At 43.7% G+C, this 11097-nt stretch overlaps 1 long non-coding RNA gene across 1 annotated transcript in view; it reads right to left on the bottom strand.

Moving 5' to 3' along the window:
* Positions 1–2883: 2883 nt before the first annotated feature.
* The window catches only part of LOC138414114 (uncharacterized), a 32056-nt gene continuing 23842 nt past the window's right edge, over positions 2884–11097 (bottom strand). Inside the window, exons 2-3 of the long non-coding RNA XR_011246526.1 lie at positions 4487–4624; positions 2884–3120 (exon numbers count right to left, since the gene is read on the bottom strand). This is a non-coding gene — a long non-coding RNA (uncharacterized lncRNA). The remainder of the gene's footprint in view (positions 3121–4486; positions 4625–11097) is intronic.

Genomic DNA, 11097 nt, shown 5'->3' with positions numbered 1-11097 from the left:
CCTTTCCTCTGTGTGCCCTCAGAGAGAAACCTGTGTTGCCTCTTCTTCTTCTTATAAGGATACCAGTCCTACTGGATTAGGACCCCACCCTTATGACCTCAGTTAACTTTAATTATTTCCTTAAAGGTCCTATCTCCAAATATGGGGGTTAGGGCTTCAACATATGAATTTCAGAAAGACACAATTCAGTCCGTAACAGCATCCCGAAAGGTACCCACTATGCCATCGAAAATGATACCAGATTTTAATTTCCAAGTGTAATGCAATGGCCACTAATGGACTAGAATTGTTAAAGTCTTGTTAAAGAATAATTCATGAATTACGTTTCCTTCTACATGACCAATAACCTCATTTATATGCATGGAGAATATGTGGTCACTTATATTCAATTCTCAATTATCCATACTAATGAAGATGTAGAGAGTATATTCAGATGACTGAGAAATGAAAAGTACTGTTGCAACTGCTCTATTCTAGTAATCAAATGTCCTATAGGAAGGAACAGTACCATTTGGAGAACACGGCATAACTCTGCTGTGCCTTTCTTTTCTTAATTGAGTAGGAAGAGCTGCCCTACTGGACTCACGTAGCTCTCTCCATCCTGTTTTATTGAGTAAGGGGAAGGGTAGCACAGAAAGCATGAAACTGGGCCTCAAAATGACAGAAGTGGGACTTCCCTGGTGGCACAGTGGTTAAGAATCCATCTGCCAATGCAGGGCACATGGGTTTGAGCCCTGGTCCGGGAAGATCCCACATGCCGCGGAGCAACTAAGCCCATGCATCACAGATACTGAGCCTGCTCTAGAGCCTGTGAGCCACAACTACTGAGCCCACGTGCTGCAACTACTGAATCCCACACGCCTAGAAGCCCATGTTCCGCAACAAGAGAAGCCACCGCAATGAGAAACCCATGCACCGAAATGAAAAGTAGTCCCCATTAGCCATAACTAGAGGAAGTCTGCGAGCAGCAACAGAGACCCAACACAGCCAATAAATAAATAAATAAATATTTAGAAAAATAAAAACAGTAAACTGATTAAAAAAAAATGACAGAAGTGAGTAAACCTGGCAGAAAATGAAGAGGACTCTTTATGGGATGCAGAGGTCAATTTACACACATCGTACTTATCATACCACTCAGAGGATTATATCTGAGCTTTAATGGGGCCAAAACCATCCCCCTCTAAACAACTGCTGCTTCACTCTGTCTCTGAAATCCATTCACCCAAAGCCAGAGACTTATTCACATACCACTTGCGTGCCGCTCTGAAAGCAAACATCCTAACATCGTCTCCGGAGCTTAGGGATACCGTTTTGCTCCCTGGAAACACTGCTCTGTACTTTCGGTCCTCAGGAAGCTAGTAATCCGGAAACACAGCTAAATCTTGAGTCATTCAGAGCCTGCCCTGAGGAGTGCTACCCTGACTCTGCTGTGCCCATTCTCTACAAAAACAAGGGAAGGAAACTAACACTGACCGAGCACCTGCTGTGCAGCAGCAATACATCATCTTACCTACCCAGGACACTCTCATTTCATGTAAAGCTACTACTAGTCAGACAACCCCTTCAAATACAGAAAATAAGAAATGACTAAAATCTAACATATATGTCAATAAATTACTAGTGATAACTTTTATGGTCTAGAGCTCTACAGTACATGAAGTGTAGAGTCGTGGTTGGGAATAAGGGCTCAGGAGTGAAAATGTCAAGGTCCAAACCCCAGCTCTACCACTTCCTGGCTGTGTAACCTCAGACAAATCACTTAAGCTCTCTGTGCTTCAGTGTTCATGATCAAAACAGGGATAATAGTAAGGTCTACTTCACAGGTGATTGGGAGGAATAATGAACAAATGTAAATGCTTGGAGAACGTATGGCACATAGTGCTATGTTCGTTTTGCTCTCATTTCAATTTCCATTACTTCCATGTTAGCTACTATGGCAGGCAGACTCTGAGAGGGTCTCCACCATCCTCACTTCCCGTATTCACACCCTGAATAATCCCTTCCCTTTGAGTATAGGCGGGACCTGGGCATTGCTTCTAACCAATGAAATACAGCAAAGGTGATGGATGTCACTCCTGTGATCAGATTAATAAAACTGAGCCCCCTATGTTGCTGGCAGACTTTCTCTACAGCCTTGTTGGCTTGCATTAATGATGCAAACTTCCACATTGGAAAGGCGCACATGGCAAGGAGTTGAGGGCAGTTCCAGCCAACAACCAAGTGGGAAACCAGGTCCCCAGTCCCACCACCCCGTGAGCTCAGGAGCAAATCTTTCCCCAGTAGAGCATTCAGATGAGACCCCAGCCCTAGCCAACACCTCAACTGCAGCCTTTCAGAGACCCTGAAGCAGAGGCTCCACCTAAGCTGTGCCCAGGTTCCTAGCCCAAAGAAATGCATTAAGAAGTGTGGATTGTTGTAAGACACTGCCTTTTGTGGTAGTTTGTTTTGTAGCAGGGGATAGCTAATATACCTCAATAGTGCAAAACACAAAGTGATTGCTCAGATAAATATTCACTCTCTCCCTTCTCAGTTATAGTTATATGTATATTTTTAAATGTGATTTCTTCCTGGAAATCATTCTTTAAAGCATTGTTGATTATAACACACTGCTCCAAGTTGGCTTATATCTCTTGTGGTAACTGTTATTCTCTTGCTTTGATTCAGTTTCTTCAACAATACTAACAATTCCTCAGGAAGTACCTACGTGTGGCATTACCCATTTTATCTCATCAGTTTTCACAAAAACCCTGAAAGGTAAGTGTCATCACCACCATGTCACAGGTCAGGGCGCTGGTCTTCTGAAAGAGTAAACCCCTTTTCCAGGTCTATAACTAGATGCTCTAAATTCTCCAAAAAGGAAACAAAAGGAAAAGCCACCAAGGTTTATGCTCATAGCTGTTCTCAAGATAAATACAATTTGTATACAGAGAGTGCGCAAAAACCTCCAAGATGCAATTTCTCTTCTTTCTTCATTTCTTTCACCTAGAAAATCCTCATGCATCAGTGAGGATTCAATCTGTCCTTCTCCGCATATCACTGCAATCAGGCAATGCTCTTGCTGAAGCGGAGTGATATCCACTAGGTGCCCTGTGTCAGGGGACATCTTCAGACACAACCCTATCTAAAGAAAACCAGCACCAGCTCAGAGTCGGGCCAACCGCTATCATTACAATATGCAAAGAAGCCTCCAAAACGGTTTTTCTAAGTTAATGCTTAGGCAGAAACAGAGCTGAGATTTATGCCCACAAATATCAAATTCAAAATTATGGTTCCCATGACAGTCATAACTTACCCTCAAGCACACAGGTAGTATTTTTAGTTGTTAGGTTATAGTGGGAATGCTGCAGCCGAAAATATACGTGTGATATGTTCAGATTGCAGCTAATACAAGACTGGTTAATGGAGATTTCCTTTACTCTAAAGTTGTTTATCTTTACATGTAAGCTGATTCACTGCAGTGTGATTTTGGCACTTAAAGAAATGTGCGTTTCAAAGTCAAGGGGGTCATAATGACTTGCAAATTTAAATTACTTAGAGCTTAAAACAGGCAGTGTCTGAGCTCAGCACTCAATGACAGGTAGTGGGAATAAGGTAACCTCAGAGCACATTCAAATATTTAAGTTAAGGAGACTCAGGGAGAAAGACTAGTCCTGTTTATACGGTAGGAAGAAGGCTCAAGGTTAAAATAAACCACACATATTAAATGATATGCATAGAATATGCACGTTATACTTTGTGTCCTAATGATCCAGGTACATGCATACAAGTCTTCCTCTAAATACGTTCACGCATTTACAGTCATTCTTGAAAAACAGTAGAAAGTGGATATGAACATTTAATCTTGAAAACTAGCATGTCATCGTAGGCCTGGGCCTGAAAATGAATTTGGAAGAAGAAACAGGACACAAGACAAAAGGAAGCCTTACATATTTAGCCTTCCCCTTCTGTTTGGGTTCCTCGGGTACCAGTGGCTACTTGGGGAAAATGACACATGACTTGCCTTCAGTGGATGATTAAATTATCTGAGTCCATTGCAGACAGTGCTGTAGAATGTGCCTGAGACACCGCACTTTGGGGCTTTTTATCCTTGTAGAAATGTAGATTTCTGAAACAGTGTTTGGATATCCAAATTCTTCTTTGTCCATAAATACTACATGATCATACATGCAAAGATATCAAACTAGGCTCACACACAGACATCGCAGGGGTTTTTTCCTTCACTCAGCGTTTGAACTATGTGAACACACTGAGCTCTGGAAGGGAACGAGAAGAGATCACTCAGGAGTGATAGAAAGATCTGGAATATTTTAAATGGACAGGAAGCATGGAGGGGGTAACTTAAAACTAGCATTTTAATTGGTCTTCCCTTCAGCTGTGAAGACCCAATTATCAAAATCGTGGGTTTCAGAAAATAAAAGTTTGTTTAAAATGAACCAGACTTCTGAGATCGGATCCATAAGGTAAACTAATCACGTGCACGCACCTGTTTTCCAAAGTTTCATTAGATGAGAGACATATTTTAAGGCAGTGGTTCTCAAAGTGTGGTTCCCAGAACAGTAGCTTCAGCATCACCTTGGAACGTATTAGAAACGCAAATTTCTCCAGCCTCTTCCTGCATCTACTGTGAAACATAGGAGAGAGTACCATCAGTAGAAAAACGTGTTTGATACAGAAGACAGACTGGATGGACACTGAAAGCAATAATAACAAGAGAAAACTGCACATCTTATCACAGGCAGGAGAAAAAGTCTGCTAGGGTAGCAGCAGTTCAGGGAAAGGATTATCTTATCAAAGAAAAGTGGTGGGAGTCGGGTTTGGGAATGGGGGAGGAGTGTGGGGAGTCTGTGTTGATTAATCCAGTGGCTGCCTTGGCACACCCGGGCAGGGCTGACCACTCTCCTGTGTCCTTCCCTCAACCCACTGTTGCCAAGCAGCAGGCAGTGGTGGCCTTTACCAGTTATAGCGGAGGGTTTGGGTCGTACCAGTAAAGCAGCGCTGGGCCCCAGCTGGTTACTAATGGGAAAGATAAGTGTCCCACACCAAGGACAGGCGGCTGCCTCTCCCTAACAATCATCATTGACAAGACAAGGTCACCTCTACAGGTAGGCAAGCAGGGATTCTTAAAGAACAAGAATTAGAATCACTTGAAGAAAACCAACACCATGAGAGGAGAACCAAACTCCATAAGCAGAGGACCTAATAAAAATAGTAGAAATGAGCTAACAGAGGAATCAGAAGAGAATTTCAGACTCAGTTGTGTTAATCAGGGATGGCAAACTGCTTTGCTTAATAGAAAATCCAACTGAATCTTAGAGGTTTCTTTTTTTGTCATACAGAGAGTAGGATGGAGGGGGTAGCCCGAGGCTAATGTAGCTATTCGGTGATGCCTTCAAGGATGTGTGATCTTTCCGTCTTTCTTCTTTGCCACCTTAAAGAGTGGCTTTAGGGCTTCCCTGGTGACGCAGTGGTTGAGAGTCCACCTGCCGATGCAGGGGACGCAGGTTCGTGCCCCGGTCGGGGAAGATCCCACATGCCGCGGAGCGGCTGGGCCGGTGAGCCATGGCCGCTGAGCCTGCATGTCCAGAGCCTGTGCTCCGCAACAGGAGAGGCCACAGCAGTGAGAGGCCCGTGTACCGCAAAAAAAAAAAAAAAGAGTGGCTTTAGTCCTAATGGTCACAAGACAGCTGCTGGGACCCCAGACCACACAGCTGCATCCAATGAATGAAAAAGAAGGAAGTAAAGAAGACAGCACCAACAAACTTGGCCAGAATTATATTTCATAACCTCAGCCAGGTGCAAGGTTTTATAAATTACAACACCTAGAATAGAGAGAGGCAAGGTTGTAAACCTACAGAGTACCTGCCACATGAGTGTAATTATTATATTTGGAAAGATTTAAGAAGATATTGCATCTGTGAAAATTTTATATGTAATTGACAAAACTAAAAACCCAGTCAATGGACTGAATAGCAGAACGGACAGAGCCAAGGAGTAAATTAGTGAGTTAGGAAATCAAAGGGAAGAATGTTAGAAAAATTCCCAGAGCTGAAGTCTTTAGAAAGACTCTGAATTTCAAGCAGGAAAATTGAAAACTATTCTTGGAGGAATTTCAGAACACCAAATATCAAATGAAAAAAAAAATCAGAAAAGCTTCTAAAGATACAAAGCAGGTTGCTTATTCATGTTAGCTGAGAATAAGTCCCCTCCATTGTCTGTCCCTCTGCTCTGCAATCACAAGTTAGCAACGCAGCCCCCGAATCCAGGACTACATGGGTTGATTAAAGATTTCCACCTTCAAGCAGATGGCTGCAATAGTACGGTTAATACCTAGATACTACGTGAGCTTTGCATAGGATAGGAAACAAAGAGCAAGTGAACCCTTTCGCTGATCTCTATCATGCGGTCTTTCCTTTACTGAGTCAAAAACATAAAATTATGACATGAACCAGAGAGAGGTAGGAAGCTCTATGTTTAGCAGACATTAAAGCAAACAAAAGTACACAACATGGCGGGGAAAAGACGGCAATAAAAAGCTGTAAAAGATTTGTAACAGACTAAAAGAAATTAGATATTGCAATATTAATATTAGAAATAATAAAATGTAAAGAAGCATTTGCTGACTTTAAAAAGGAACACATTTTTATATTTATAAAAGATACAAACCACAAGGAATATATAACAGTAGTAAACTTTTGTGTACTTATAAACACAACTGTGAAACATATAAAGCAAGAGCTGATAGTAAAATAAGAAATGTGAGATTTTGATATATCTCTCTAAGAAATAGACCAAGTAGACCCAAAAGAAGGTAATAAAGTTGATCTAATTTATATTAGTTCTCATTCTCTCTCTCTCTCTCATTCTCACTCCATTTCTCACTCTTACTCTCACAATATCAATAAAAGCAAATACACTGGAAAGGCCAATAAAATAAGCAAACTTTGGAGAAGAAAATAAAAGACACAAAATAAACAGCATTAGAATGTAGCATGCCTTGCATATAGACAGGATTTTTTTTTTATTATGAGAAGATAAAGTATAATTTTGCTCCAATAAACCTAAAAATCTAGATCTCATAGATGATTTCTAAGGGAAAAAACTGACTCAGAACTACACTGAAAACCTTAAAATATCAAAAACTGTAAGGAAATTGTAAGATTAAAAAAAAAACCCTAAAGTATACCAGAACTAGGATGATTTTAAGGCAAGAAAAGAATAGATCAAGAAAAGAATAGTTCATTTCTACACCACATAAACCAGTCTAGAGTGTAAGAAAAAATATGAAAAAGCTGGCAGCTAATTTTGACACCAAAGCTAGAAAACACAATACAAATTAAAATGCAGGCTAATGTCACTTGATGAACAGGCCAGAGCAGAGGGAACCTTCCAGCTTTTGTCATTGGTCTGGATTTGGCAAAGGCTAAGACATAGAACGTGTGACTTGGGGAGCGAGTGAAGCATGAAAGGAACTTCTGGGGATATGAACCTGGGCAGTTTATCCTCCTGTGTTCCCAACGCTGATTTTCTAGCAAAATGAAAATAATTCATAATAATAGTGACGATGATAACTCCTCAAGTTTGGAGGTCATTACCCGTCCTCACAGAGTCATATGTGAATGTTGGGTCCCTAACAAAGAAGGAATTGTCCAAACACAAATATGTCTTTCCATTAAGCAGGCAGATTCAGACCTTGGACTCAACCTAGAGTCCATATTACAGCAAATCATTTGCACATGTCTGTGAGTCGGGGATGTGCCTAGGAAGGAGTGATGACAGTCTTCTCTGGGATGCATCACCTAGTTGGGCTCGTCCAGTGACATTCTAGGCCTCCAGGTATGGCCTCAGAGCTGGGAGTTGTCCTGGCAGGGCTGCAGCACACAGCAGCTGCCTGCAGAACAGATTCAGAGAACAGCTGTTTGTCTCAGAGAGCGGCAGATAGGAAGAACCCTCTGCCTGCCGCCAAAGTCAGCTGGGATATCTGCTATCCTTGCAGATATCAGGTCTCTATTAAATATGTAAGTTAAGGGCTAAAATGAAAACTGAAACGAACCCACAATGTTTTGGAACAGTCTTCCAACATTCCAGTCGTAGCCGTGCTTGTTCTAATACAGCTAGCCATCTTCTGCGGCTCAAAAGGAATTTCCTCCGAGCAGGAAAAGTCTGAAAGGGAGTTCGTCAAAGATCCTTGGGGACAACTCTGTTTGCTAGCAGGAAAGGAAAGTTCAAGATGCCTGAGAGACCACACTGATGAAAAAATACTCTCACCTGTCAGGGCAAGGGGAGGTCATCTTGCGTCGCAGTTTGAGTTAAAACTCCTGCTCAAAACTCAAAGAGCAAGAGGACCATTAAAGACATCACCTTGCGCAGCAAGAACCCAAGAACACACATCCACACACAGAATTCACTGCACGCGTGTGCATGTATGTTAGCGCAGGCGTGATGTCCAAAATAGTTCACTGCTATCACGGCATAGGATGATCACGGCATAGGATGACCACGCCTCCTGGTTTGTCTGGAACAAAAGGGGCTTCCTGGGACATGGGCCTTTCAGTGCTAAAACTGGGACTGGCCATGGTGGGGTTAGATCACCCTGTGTCAGGGCGCTAACCACCCGGAACAGATGCCTGCTCTACACAACCCATGTGGCCTTACTGGTACCATATCTGACTTCTCATCCTCAGGGTCTGAGGATCTGAGCTCTGGGCAACGTGCAGTCCTGTGTTCAGTTCCCCAGACGTCTCATGCTTTCTCTTGCCTCCGGGCCTTTGCACAAACTCTTCCCTCCACCTAGAAAATCCCTGTAACTTCCTGCAAGAAGACTTCGTCACCCTTCAAAAACGGAATGGGTCCATCTCTGAAGATTTTCCCTAGGACTCTAGACTTTCTCCTATATTCAGAAAGTGAGGGAAAAGGGGAAGCAGAAAGAATTCCACGGAAGCAAGTTTGCTCCTCTCAGTTCACTCATCAACAAGGAAGCATCGGTGAACGTCTCTCCAAATGCCCACTCCCCAAATTCTGAATCAAAATCTCTTCATCACAGTCGGTAACCTTCCCCAGGGGCTTCTGTTCCTGCTGCCAGGGCCTGAGGCAGGGTGGAAAAGCATCTGAACCTGATGATTTGAGGACCAATAATGAAGACCCGCTGTTTCTGTGGGTCTGGGCTGCAGGCCTGCTCATGAGAAAAATCGTTTTCATTCAGATTAGATTAGGTCACATTGTCTCTGAGCAAACAGTTGGCGTATGTCCTTGAGAGATGTAGTCAGTTATGGAGGCTCCAGTGACCAGAGCCCTCCCAGGTCGGCGGACTGAGCCAGACCTGGAAGGACTTGGTGGCCCCTCCCCTGCTCCTAAGGCCCCGCCCTCCCAAGGCCAACTAGAGTCTGCAGGCCCCGGGGAAGAAGCAGAGGTGAACACTGGCCTTCTGGGGAAGGGCGCAGACGCAGATGTTCCTGCAGCCACAGGAAGAAGGTGGGGGTGTGACCTGAAGATAGAACCAGGTCAGGGTTGGGGGAAGGCCCACGGGGACTGGATCAATTAGGGTCCCAGCAGGAAACAAATGGCCCACGCAGAGAAGGGAAATTCAGGAGAGTTTAATAAAAGGTCTGTTTACAAAGGTGTGGGCAGGGCATAGGGAAACCAGAGATTAGTGCGACTCCCTGGGCTGGCCAGGCAGGTGTTACCACCCTTGGGTGAAGGGAGGGTGCGGTTACCAGAACGCAGAGACAGAGTGCTGAGTGAAGGGAGACAGCCACGCGACAGGGGGTGACACCAGACACCTGGTCGCACAAAGCAGAGGGGAGAAACGCAGGGAAGGTCTGCGGGGCAAACCGAAGGTGTCTGGCACGTGGACACACAGGGTGAAAGCCTGGGTCTGCGGTCCTTTCCTTCAAAGGTACAGAGAAAGTTGCAAACTACTTAGAACTTGAATCTTGGTCCTTTTCTTAAAATTTTATTTATTTATTTTTCCCATGGGGCACACGGGCCATCCCAGTTCCCCAGCCAGGGATCGAACCCGTGCCCCCTGCACTGGGAGTGTGGAGTCTTAACCACTGGACCACCAGGGCAGTCCAGAATCTTGGTACTTTTAATCTCTGTTAAAAAGCATCAGAGAGACCGCCAAGGTGAATATCCTGGCTCTACCGGGAACTAACCGTGTCACCCGCGGCAAGTTCTCCCCCTCTCTAAGACCTGGCTCACCCACCTATCCATAAGCACAATAATAATACTTATTCAAGACTGGATGAGATTCAGCAAAGCATCCCCCATAGTGAACGGTGCTTAATCAATGTTAACGCTAATTTTCCGGTTATCGCTGTGACTGTGTTTTGATAAATATTCCATACGCTGTGTCATCTGATGTTTTCCTCTCGAAAAGGCTAAAGGGCCAAGGGAACAAGGAGGAAAGTAACAGAGGCTTCTCTGTCCCGTTCCCTCTGGCACCAAGAGAAAGAGGAGTGGCTGGGTCACCGGTTGTGCTAAGACACAGAGGCCATCGAGGCAGGCGAGAGGCCCAGAATGTCAGGCACCAGAGGGGATATTTGCAGAGGCATCATAAGGCCCAGCTTTCCAACTGGCTCTCATAGGTTCAAGCACCCACCCCCAGGAAAGGGCTGGGAGGCTCACGCATCCCTGTTATACTTAAAAAGGGAAATAGACCAGAGAAATGAAATTGAATTTATGTACAACAATCTATGCATTACACAATGACATGAAAACTCTACAGCAATTCAGTGGTGATCTTAGCACACGTCTGGGAGAGCAAAGAAGACAGGAAGCTTGTGACAACAAAAAGTCACCGTCTGCACGAACTTTCTTTTATGTAACCACTTGGGAGAAATGTCATTTCACTGTTCCCTATAGTTTGGAAGCATAGGATTTTCTCCTCTATATCCCACCTTAAGTATAATCTTTTAGGACCTACTGTATAGCACAGGGAACTCTACTCGATACTCTGTAATGACCTATGCAGGAAAAGACTCTAAAAAAGTGTGGATATATGTACACGTATAACGGATTCACTTTGCTGTACACCTGAAACTAACACAACATTGTAAATCAACTATACTCCAATCAAAATTTTTTTTTAAAGTATAA

This window comes from Delphinus delphis, chromosome 6, assembly GCF_949987515.2.
Source record: "Delphinus delphis chromosome 6, mDelDel1.2, whole genome shotgun sequence".
In the NCBI taxonomy this organism is placed as follows: domain Eukaryota; kingdom Metazoa; phylum Chordata; class Mammalia; order Artiodactyla; family Delphinidae; genus Delphinus; species Delphinus delphis.
The sequence above is the reverse complement of the archived record's forward strand: the minus strand, read 5'-3'. Positions and strand labels throughout refer to the sequence as shown.